Source organism: Chiroxiphia lanceolata, chromosome 3, assembly GCF_009829145.1.
Source record: "Chiroxiphia lanceolata isolate bChiLan1 chromosome 3, bChiLan1.pri, whole genome shotgun sequence".
Classification (NCBI taxonomy): Eukaryota; Metazoa; Chordata; class Aves; order Passeriformes; family Pipridae; genus Chiroxiphia; species Chiroxiphia lanceolata.
The window spans coordinates 36,766,328-36,778,539 of record NC_045639.1 but is presented as its reverse complement, the minus strand read 5'-3'; the positions used below and the strand labels follow the sequence as shown (position 1 = coordinate 36,778,539).

The 12,212-nt window shown below is 36.2% G+C and overlaps 1 protein-coding gene across 2 annotated transcripts in view; it reads right to left on the bottom strand.

Annotated features, from left to right (window-relative positions):
• AKT3 (AKT serine/threonine kinase 3) overlaps positions 1 to 12,212 on the bottom strand; it is a 151,944-nt gene that overhangs the window by 73,869 nt on the left and 65,863 nt on the right. The gene's annotated exons all lie outside the window — the stretch shown is intronic.

Here is a 12,212-nt window from a genome sequence, read left to right as displayed (position 1 = left end):
TAACCAAGTGAAATCTAAACTACTACAAGGTAGAACATTTACCCTGCTAAGCCAGTGCAAAAGTCATTAATTTCCTCGAAACATACACTAAGCAAATACAAGAAAATTGAGGGTAATTGAAAAACCTACAGAAAATACACTTAACAAATGTAACTGAGAGCAAAAGGAATAAAAAAAAATAAGTAGAAGCCAATTACCTTCCAAGAGATAATTCCAGCAATAAACCTACCATCTCCATCTTCCCCCTACCCCAGGCTAAGCAGAAGATTCTGCAAGCTATGAGGTATTTAGGATCAGAAACATACAGAACACAAAGACAATAGCTTAATTAATGCTACTTATTTGCTATTAAGGGCAAAAAAATCTCTTTCATTCTATTATACTTTACAACACCACACCAAAATCCCACCAACAGTTTCAGTTTTAGAGTGCAGTTACTCAGTTAAGTACAGGTTACTTTAGATTTGCCCGATTTTCCCCATCTTTGTTTTCTATATACTCTGCAGAGTAAACAATGAGGACTTATTTAAACTTAAAATAAGTCACTGTTTCATCATTATACAACTGAAAATTTTAAGAAGAAAGTGTATTAACAATGCAGAATCTCCAATCACACCTAGGACTTCTCATCATTTGCAAAATGCTCTGAATGAACCATTTCAGGGGCTGCACTGGTCCTGTGCTAAGCCTCAGACAGTTAGTGCTGTTTACCACCTCAGCACCCTGTTAGCTGTAGCTACATAGCTTTTAGGCAATTCAAAAGTCAGAAGGAAGTTTACATCCACCTAACATGGAGCTTACTTCATTAAAGGGTCATCTAAACATTCGTTAATCGCATCCTCATCTTTCCATCACAGCAATCAACTAATTGTCACTGAAATTCCACATGGGAATCACTGGTATGGCCTTGATGAACCTGATCACAGCTTGTAAGGATTTTGATGATACCCATAGCCTAAAAAAAAAAAAAATCTAACTGCAGCCACTAAAATTTCTGATTTTCAAAGTAGAGAAGAGGGGTTGCAATAGGAGACGGAGAAGAGGAAAGAGAAGAAAAACTAACACTGGGCTATTCAGGCTGGCTTATGTTATCCAGCCCTCAGCAGGAAAACTTCCTATTTAGTCCTGCTTCTAGATAGCAGTGTACCTGCTTGATTTTTTTATATAGGCATTTTCATGTAAGTAGAAAGAATTGAAAAAGTCAAAGTGTGACTTAATTTGATCACAAAATGAATAGAGCAGATACAGCACTAGTTACATTTGTATTGATGCAGATCTTTATCTCAGACCTCCAGTACTAGCTGGACTGTGAACATCTCTACTGACACTGCCACTCTGAACTGATTTCACAATGGGAAATCCCAGCTAACAAGACAGCATGCAATAAAAACCAAGTCAAAACAAACAGGTATGAGATACTTTGTAAGTTGAAGAAGAAATGCAAGGGCAGTATAGGAAAACAAATATGTAACTTTAATACCAACAATGCAAACTACATCAGCATTATATAAAAAGGTAAATACTTCTTAAGTTTGCTGAATACTTGAAAATGAAATAATCATAGGCCTAAGCAAAGGTATGAGTCATATTTTAGAACTATTTAAAATATGCCTTGCAACAAATTTGCTGAAATCTGCATGGACTCAAAAGTTGAAGCCAAAACAAAACCTTACATATCAGATCATCCAATATAAGTTTTAAAACTATTAATATCCTAGGTGCTTTGTAAAAGAGATGATAAAGAGAATCTTCTGTATTTTCCTAATAAGTTATACCTCATTTCATTGTAAGAGGTATGAGACTGTTTATGAGAGAAAGCGCCAGTTGCTGGGTTTACAATCTATCAAGATCTTACTCTTAGCTATAAGATGGGTTAACTTCTATGTAGGCAGGCAGCTAAACACACTGATGAATTCGAGGACAGCATGGAGACAGTATCAACATGCCCAAAGCAGGTCAACCAGGTTTCAAAGAGAGTCCTCCTTTCTGCAAGGAATAAACTGAAAAGGGAGATAAGCAGACTCGGCTCTAAGACTTAGGGGTGATAGGGGAAGTACACTTATTAGTCACTCAGAAAAGAACAGAAGCCTTTGTTTACTTACATACACTCTCCAGGACTAAACCTATAGAAAAGGAGACCATTCTAACAGGTGTCCTTAGAGACCCAGCACACACTTCTCTGATCACTTACTCCCTCTTCACTGTTTGGGCCAACACTTTAGATGGAGTATCTACTAGCAGCCAAATGCAGAGTCTCTTAACCAGAAAACCAAACAGATTTCTGATCATCTGTAGAGTTATGTGGCTGATGTTCTGCCTGGAGAAAAACCATTAGAAGAGTATGACTAGCACTTCCAAGCTCCTCTGAAGAGAGTTAGCAACTTTCGACAAAAGCTAATCACAGGACAGGTAAGTGCCAGTTTACCCATGAGCACAGCTGTACCTCTGTCTTTGCTCTGCAAACTGTAGCCAGACATAGAAAAAGCAATTTGAAAGCAATTGTAAAGCACTACGGCTTCATAAGGATCCATATGTTTCTTTCATAGACATATTTCTTTAAGGAATGTTTCTTCTAAACGGTTTCCCAACATTAATGATGGTCAGACTGCTTTTTCAAGACATCTATACAAACACACACACATAAACCCCCTAATTTTGTCTTGAAATGACCAATATTCCAATCCCTCTTCAAGCCCTATACTTGAATATTTATCATCTGCCCTACATTTATTTTGCAATTTAATTAACAAATCGGTGAACACTTTTGAAGACTAAAGTAAACAGTGGTATCAGTGAACAGTTCACTTAGCTGCTCGAGTGGTTTAATGGCTCTCGAATGCACTCTAGATGCTCTCTTATAACTGCATTCCTTCTACATAATCTGCCTAAAGAGAGAAAACCATTTTAGTCCATACTTCTGAACAGACATGTGCTTACTGAACTTCCTTGAAAGAAATACTCCATTAAAAAAAATGCTAGAGCAAAGCAGAGTATTTGAGAAGGAAAAACTTCCATGTCTTCTAACTGAGCAGCTCCACATCAAAAAAAAAAAAAAAAATCAAACAAACAAAAAGTGCATTTTTTGGTATGAGCAATATTCAATCACTTTAAAGATATTTGGAGTGTATGTTTGTTAAATATCTCAACACAAGAAAACCAGAGGAAATTTACATCTGAAATTCATTAATTCAAGTGAAAAAAATTCTATGAGAAAGGATAAGTCCAGGCAGGCTAACGAAACCACAAGATATCCTGACAATTTAATGAAATGGAGCTGCAGTACTTAAAAAAGCAGTGAATCTGCCATAGAGAATTAATAGGCTTGTACCCTGCTTCCTGCTGAGTTAATGTAAGTTAAATTATTATTTTGCCTAAATTTATACCCTTCTAAGTTGAAAAACACATTCTTTTAGGATCTGTTTATTAGACAGTAAGAAGAGGTTTCTAATTGCAACCACTGCAGCAAAGAAAGCCAAGTAATTCCTACATCATTTTAATTCTAGGCAAAGTTTTTAAAGCTACTTGAGAAAAGTGGCACTAGAATATGTATCTCGCTGATACATACAGAAAATAAATACATATGCAGACACAAAGCACAAATTTATAATCAATTTTATGTTTTTGGGGTCTGCTTTTTTAATAACTACCGAGAGAATACACCCAGAAGATGAACACAGCAGTATGTTCCTGAAGCACATGAAAATGCAATCTGATCTTCATGCAAAAAGCACCCTCATAACACGCAACTCTTTAATTAACGTTGTATTTAATAATACACTGGCTAACAACAGTAACACAGAATGCTTAATGAAGGTTTGTTTAGAACATGACCCTCACGGTTGCCTCTTTATTCGCCCCTGTACTGCAGCCTTAATGATTTTTCTTTTCTGCCTTTGGCAGACAGTAACAAGAATCCTGCCTTCAGGACATTTCACAAACTATGTTTATTCCAGCGATGCAATGTTGGTAGTTTTGATACTGCTGAAGAGCTTCAGAAACAAGAGCTTTCTAAGAAATCATACGAGTAGTCAAAAAAAATCCTTGTTAGACAAATGTGCCACTCAAAGTTTGTAATTTTCTTACTTCACCTCAAAACTCAAACTCTTTTCACACTTATTTTTCACCTCAGATTTGAGAGTTGCTATTGTTAGCCTCACCACTTGTAATCCTGAAGCATATGGAAATTTAGCCATTATTGAAAAATTAATCTGTAATTTAAAATTAGTCTTGTTATTAAAAATGTATTTTTTAAAATAATCACTTTTGCAAAACATCTACATTTTTCAATATGTAAATGGTTTCAGAGGTGTGAAAGAAATGTCTTTAATATACAGTGCTGATAAGCAACAGAAACCTGAGTTCAAAAACTTGCTTCCTTAAAAGAAGCAACAGCTGCCACACAGACATAAGTGAGATTTAAGGGGGAAAAAAAAAAAACCAACAAAACAACAAGAAAAAGCAAACCGAAAAAAAAACCCCACCTCCAAGAACACACCAAAATTCTGCCTCTTGTCTGTTTCACCAATTTATTCAAATGGCTTTAATAGAAATAATACACAAATATTGCTTTCCCTTCTTTTTTGTTAAATCAAACTCCCTACAATAACATTTAATAAACAGAGAGGGAAAAACATGACTTTATTTAAGACCATTAAACAAAATTATTTAAAAGTCAATAAAATATCCATATGCAATTTTTCTTTAAAAGAAACAACTGTAATTAATGTCAGGTCAAATGAAATTATCAGTAGTAATGCCAGTGGTTTTGAGATTGAATTTCCTTACCTTGGCCCTCTGAGGGCAGTGTTACCTAACACACGATTGGAAGCATCAGCAGACTATTTGATTAAGTCAGTAGACACTATGTAAATGTAAAGCACTTCTCTTAGAATATTTACTTACTTCTAATTTCATTATAAGAAATTTGCTACTGTAAAAAATAAAATAAATGTTTAAAAAAATTAGAAAGTATACCTGTCCTCATAATTTGATATGTCCTTCTATCTAACGTAAATGTGTAATCATACATCACATATTTTACAAAAATCTTATTACATGCCAAAAAATTAAATGAAATTGATTTTTTCTAACATGCTTTAGTGTTTTAAAAGGCATTTTTATCACATACCCTCTCCCAAGTCTTTGCTGGTAGTTCAAAGAAAAGCAGAATTTGGAACTAACACTTTCTGATTCTCTCTTACAGTGAGACAGTGATCATTTATTTATACTAACTGTTTTCCCACAGTTCCCAGTAATGCTGAATGACATTTTGAGCACATCTGTACTTACATTACTCAAATTAATTTTTCCAGTCCCAATTGAGAAATAGGAAACATTTCATGCTATGTGTGGGCATTGGCTTATACCACAGCTAGGTTTCCATAAAGTTTCTTGCAAATTGGAAAGTTCATGTGAGAAAGTTCGAGTGCCTTTCACCGTGCACGACATCGCAATGATCCAGTGCAGATATCAGTAAGACTGCTCACTTTATGTTCACCTATTTATAGGTACATGGGCAGAAACCAGTGAAAACCACACAGATGTTAATATTCTGCAGAAGGTAGCGAGTAGCCTCGGGTATGAGGCTAGAGTGTGGCTAGAAGTGGCTCAGCTGAGCAAGGGGAAAGGAAAGCAGGGACAACTCCCTGCCCTCCATGCAGGCAAGATGCACCAAAGAGCTGGCAAATGGTAGATTCTTTGTTCCTGAGGCAGTACTAAGCAGTGACCAAAGAGAAGGGCTCCTACTAGGAAAGAAGATTTCTCCCAAGTAGAGAAGCGCAGTCAGGGCTAAGACATGGAGGCAGCTCTCCATGGTCTCAGGTGCACCTCTGTAGCTAAAGCGATGGGGAGAACCAATTTCCTCAATGGGAAAATTTTCCCTGCTCTACTTCAGGGGTTTCCTTCCCCCAAGGTTGTGAATGTAACCTACACACATGTTCCAGGGTTCTAGGGTTCAAATGACCAGCCACCATGGCTTTTTCATTTTGATGGAATCAGTCACTGCCCTATCTTGTATAAACGCAGCAGTACTTCAGCTCCTGCTGTTTATTCAACCCTTTTCTGTTGCATTAATAATCTTTTCTCTAAAATATGCAAAAAAAAATCTAGAGAAAAATATTCAATAACAGAGACATATCACTATTCAAACGTAAATGCAGTTTTCAAACGGGGCATCTACAATATCCATTCAAAATTACTGATGTGTTTTGGCATCTCATGGAAAATAAATGTTCATTTTCATATGCACGAAATTTTGTCCTTTTAAAAAATCATACCAGAAATACTGAGCTAGCTGACATCCTGACAAATTGAGAATTGACCTTTACCATGCCCATTTTGAGCCAACAGGAAGAAAAACTTGCCAGTTTCAACATCACTCTCCCTTCCCTTTCATTCTTGAAGGATAAGAATTAGAACAATAAATAAATTAAATAGCAGTTGATATTACCACATGCTGTCTGGAATAACAGAGTCCTGTATTGCATCAGCATCCCTGAGCAACAAAGGAGATCAATATTTTCTAAATATGCCTGCTATTCAGGAATGGAAAACCAAGGTCTGTATTCTGGAAACATTTAGAGACAGTGCTCACATTTTCTAAATTTCTCTCTTGCACAGGGATTTATAGCATAAAAGCCCAAAAATGCTACACTATTTAGCTGCTTCTCAGAGCAGCTTTTTATTTTTTAATAGTGTTGAGCTGTACTTGTGGTAAATGCAAAAAAATATTTGAAATATTGTGTCACGTATTTTTTTATAGCTAAAACCTTACTGTACACAGTAATTTTAAATATTTGTAATTTTTTTATAGAAGGCTATCAGTATCAAGTGGTATTTTGTATACCAGAAAAAATATTACTTTCCTTTCTTCTGGTTTTATCAAGTGCTAGTAGACCAAAGGATCTTTTGCAGATTTTGAAAATATTTTAAAGAGTAGGAAGAATATACGAATATTTATCTATAAATTACACTGAATGAGACAGTCAGCTACAGCAGCAAAAATTTAAATTCATGTACTTGGTAAAAATGTATTAAATCAAATGATTAAAATATAAATGCTTTTTACATGTAGCCAAGGTGAATTAAACATCCTCTTAATACTATCTACATACAAAATTTTGTAAGACAGTTAACACTAGTTTGCACTAGAAATTTCAAAATTTCCATTGTTTGCAAAGGAGTATGATAAATTTGACAATAGCATTACCATTCAGCTGAGTTTCTTTAACAGATTAATGCGTTGTCAAAATTATGTGACTTTTCACCCCTTAAAACTTGTACACTTGCTAGCATGTTTTCACAAAGCAAACTGTCTCTCTTCCAGAACTGGCACATTGCAACAATTTTAAAATAGCTCCTCTGAACTTTCTCCTTGTCACTAGGTGTGCTCTTAGCCTCAAGTCTTGCCAGGTGCCAAAAAAGCCAGCACCAACACCATTCACCTACGTTTCTTCATCAAGCACATCGCTGAAGTCAACCTTTTTGCTTTGTCGCTTAGGCTGCATCACTTGCAAAGAATCAGTACAAGATATACAGATTCCTCAAACTGCTTGAGCTGAAACAGCTCCACTACTGCTGTACACACCAGGAGATCTTTTTGGTTGCATGAAATGCTTCATGATATACAACAATGCAGCACTACCCAGAGTAACCGAGCTTCGCACCAGTAGTGACAAACACCACAATTCTGTGAAGAAGGACCAACAACGCAACAGGTAAAAAGCAAATCTCAATCTGCAGTGCTGGTGACCTCTGTCTAGACTCAGATGCAGAAACTGGTACTTGGGTAGGAGGCAGACACACCTGAATATTCAGTTAAAACTGACATAATCTAAAATGGACATCTTACACTCTGCCACAGTGACAATAGAAAGGCACAGCACATGCTCCCATCAGTAGTTATTGTTACCCATGACCTACAGATGCTTATTAGACCTAGGATGGAAGATACAATAAAAAGGGGTTCCTTCGCTTTTGGTGAGGGCTTGGTGGGAAGCAGTGCTTAGGTTCATTTCAATAATATTTAAGTCACAGTGTGACTGATCAAAAAACCCTAAAATGTGTTGATAACTGGAAGACATGACTGCAATCCATAGCCATGCTGGCCTCAACCGCTATTTAATTTTCCATTTTTCAGTTCAATACAGATATCTGAATGTTGAATGTCACATAATATTAGAGAAAAAAAGTCATTATTTTAAAAGTTTTCATTTTTATCTTTAAAGTAAGAGATCACCTGGACAACAGCGCTTTTGTTTAGCCCTTTTTGGGCTAACTTAATTTTCCCCCCTTTATATCCTTTCTCACATTTCTTTCATGTTATCTTGGAAACTCATCATGACCAGAAATCACTGAACAAGAAATAAGAAAGGATTTTAGTGGAAGAAAGAAGAATGTATTCCTATAGAGTGATCCAAATTTATTTTATGTGCAACTGTAAAATATAAGTTATGCCTGACCAGCCCCTTGCCTTCGGGGAAAGAACTGAAAATAAGATCAAGCGAAAGAGAAAATTAGTTGCTAATCTCATTCTAACCCCTAGCATTTACTTGCCTACTCTATAATACTAGACAATCACCAATTGGTACTTTCCGCATAAGAAAAGCTCAGGATGCAGAAGTAGGGGTATGCAACCTACTAGTCTTGAGGCAGACAGACAAAGCTATGTAAGAACTTGTAAAGCACCTGTCCCCCAAAACGTTTGAGACTGAAATAACTGCATTACTCTTTCTACTTCCACAAGTACCAAATTTGTTAAGTCGTTGTTTTGTTTTTTTAAAACCCACCACACGGAGAAATCAAAAGTTTTCTTCCCCACAAGAAAAGGCTCTTTTTAGGAATAAACAACGGAGGGAGGGAAGATATTAAACTCCTGAACTAATTAACAGAAGTAAAGAAGGCGGTGGGGGACAATGATAATTAATACATACCCTCCTCCTAACCAAATCTCCACATACATTCATTCTGTATATGCACACACAACAGCAGCATCATAAACCGTCTCAAGTTCTTGCCATTATTCAGTTCGACATCTGCACATGTTTATGCGTCTCTCCAAACAACCTCTTGAACACCCTGCTGGAGCTGTCATTTTTTTCTTCTCCCTATCTGGCAGATGGCAAGTCAACAATCGGCATCAACAGCAGCCGAATATCTCCCCCCTCCATCCGACCCCCCTAAACAGACACAATAATAACTTCTTTGTGTTTCCCCACAATGCAGCTGCTTAAACCATTTCGCTACAAGGCTGCTTTGCCTTAATAAAAAAAAAAAAAAAAAAAAAAAAAATCCCTTCTGTCAAGTCTAAAAAGCAGCATAATGTTAAGCAAGCTAAAGCCACAGCACAGCTGCAAACGGGCAGACACATTGACAGCTCCTCCCTTAACAAAGCCCTGTGAATTGAAGGGGGTTCATCTGAGGCTCACACAGTAATTAGTATAAAAAAGTCCGACAGCCTCTATTATGCTAGGAAAAAAAAACTGGACAGAACTGGGCTGCTGTTTTGCGTCAAGAGTTCTGCTGCAGAGTAGATAAATCATGTTGGGTTTTTTTCCTCTCTTTTTAAAGACAGTAATAAGGAGGATGAGAGAAGCTAATTTGAAAACTTGGACACAGTAATTGTACCATATGGTGAGCATTTATCCCTTCTGAAATACACGCTAACAGTCACTTACATGCACAGTGCTTTGTTTTACAGTTGTTATTCTCCCTACCATATTCATAAAATGGATCTGAATATCTGATACTCCAGAGAAGTTGTGTGTAATTAGCAGCAAAACTGCCTGAGCTTAATATATTGGCCTAACATAGCAAACCAGTTAATTGCAGAAAATCCCATGCCCCCAAATTTAAATAGTGTCCACTTCAAGGATTTTTTTATTTCTCTAAACTGGCTAAATATCACACATAATGAAGTTCAGAGGAATTATTTATTGACACTAATACTCCTTGATACTGTTGGCACTAAAACACAAGTGGGAAGTATTCTTCTTTCCATCCAATGCAGTATAGAGGAATTAATTCAAGAACCATTTAAGAGTAACCACAAAATACTTCAGTTCCACCACATTTGGGAAAGGAACTACTCCATAAATTAAAGGTGAAACAGAACTTCAACATGGGGCACAGGAAACAAAGACTTCAAATCCACTCCCCCACCTTAACCCCCATTTTCATCCTGGATCATATTTTGCAATGCTTTTGTTAGCAAACCAAATGCTCTGTTCATAAGGACCTGCAAAATTTGGAAAATATACCACCCAGCCCTCAGGATCTGCTTGCTCTTTACCACATGCTTCCAGCTTTTAACCCTGTTCATACAATTATATCATCATGGAATCACAGAAGATAAGGAATCAGTTGAGTGGAGATGGAAGAATTTAGGTTTCCTTACATAAAAGAAACACTGTAGTTAAATGGGAAAATTATTAAATCTTAAAGTACTGCTTTCAGAAAATAGGATGTAGTAAATTTCCAAGCAGGGAAAATATAAAACTCAAACAGAATGAAAGATGAAAATTTTGTGAAAAATCACCCAGACACAAAATGAAGTCTGCAGCTGAGCAATATGTACTTGCAAAGAACCAGAATGGTTTCTTTCCCTTCGTTTTTACCTCAGAAGAGAACAACAGAATCTGCTTCAGGTAAGAGACAAATACTTTCAGTCACTCTAGATCAAAAAGGAGGTACTGGAGCAGAGTGGTAAGTACTAAAGAATGGAACTAGGCGGAATACATCCACAGTTACTCAGAAATTGTAAAGGAAGGTAAAAAGTACTGGCAGAAAACAGGTATCCTTCACTGATAATAGTTCAACTGAAGGATTCTAAATGGAGAATTACACCCAATCCCTCAAGATTAAAAAAAAAAAGCTTAGAAAGAACTTGAACTTTTCAAGTCAGCTGGCTGGATGGCAATTGAAGAAAACTGTGTATAATTCTGTTTTTAATCACACATTTAAATAACGCAAACCGACATAAGATAAACAAAGCAGGACTGCTTTTGAGTAGAAAAATTATGTCCATCATATGGGCTATCTTTAAGAACACCAAGAAAATAAAATGGATAGAGACTGACACAATTTATTTCATCTTTTTTAAAAGCTTTTAATAAGTTTAAAGAAACTAATTGTGTGAATGTAAAAAAGTCGTGTGGTAGAGTCAAACAGAGAAAGGAAACTGGGTAAAAGGAGGAGACCAAAATAGAACAGTCAAATTTTCAAATTTCAGCCCATGAAGCTCTACAGTTCTCTGTTAGGAATGCTTTTAATTAATATATATAGCAATGATTTAGAATCACCACTACATATACTGCAGGACAGTAAAACTATTCAAGTTTATTAAGAAAGGGAAGAATTTCAGAGTGGCAAAGCTACGCCAGTGAGCTGAGAAATACCAGATGAAATACAGTGAAGAATTAGTTGAATTAATAAACAGTTACAGGAATAACCTAAAATGCTCATGCATTATGTAGTTCTAAGTTAACCATTAAAAACAATTAGTCTAACCTCTGTTTAAGTACGCAGTACTGCAAAAAAAGAAAAATGTTCTCATTTATAAAGTTACAGAATTCTAGGAATACTATAAATATTATTATTCCAAGATAAACAACTCAATTACAGTTTTGATAACTATATTTTTTAAAAATGACATGAGAACAGAAGAGCTTCCAAGACAAAACACACATTCAACACAGTAGTAAGCAGAGTTAGAGAGAAACAGAGTGAGGAAAGACTGGATTAGGATTCACTTTCAAAGGAAGGACTACAACAAAAGGGTTTAACAACCAAATGGCCAATAGTAGAGTATCAGTCATTTCACAGGAACACACTTTCAGAAAAATTCAGGAAAAGATTTTCAAACATTCTGCATTCACAGTTCTAGCTGAATTCTGTAACATCGCCATGTAACTAGAGCTTTGCGCCATGGCAATGCCAGCCACTCTCCCATTAATTCAGCACTGGACCCTACTAGCACCTTTAGAAATAAAGTCAGCCTCTCTTTGAATGCTGTGAGACATCTCCACACTTGCATAAGCACTTTTCCTGAAAAATTAAAATCCCACATTCAGGAAATTGGAGTAAACATTCAACACAGGCATGTTCTGCCTTTAATTGCTATGCATTTTTTGTCCTAGCACAAATCTGGTACTAGCCAGGAAGAACTGATGGTGAATGAAAGTCTCAGTCCTTGGACACTTTGGTTCACTTTAAAG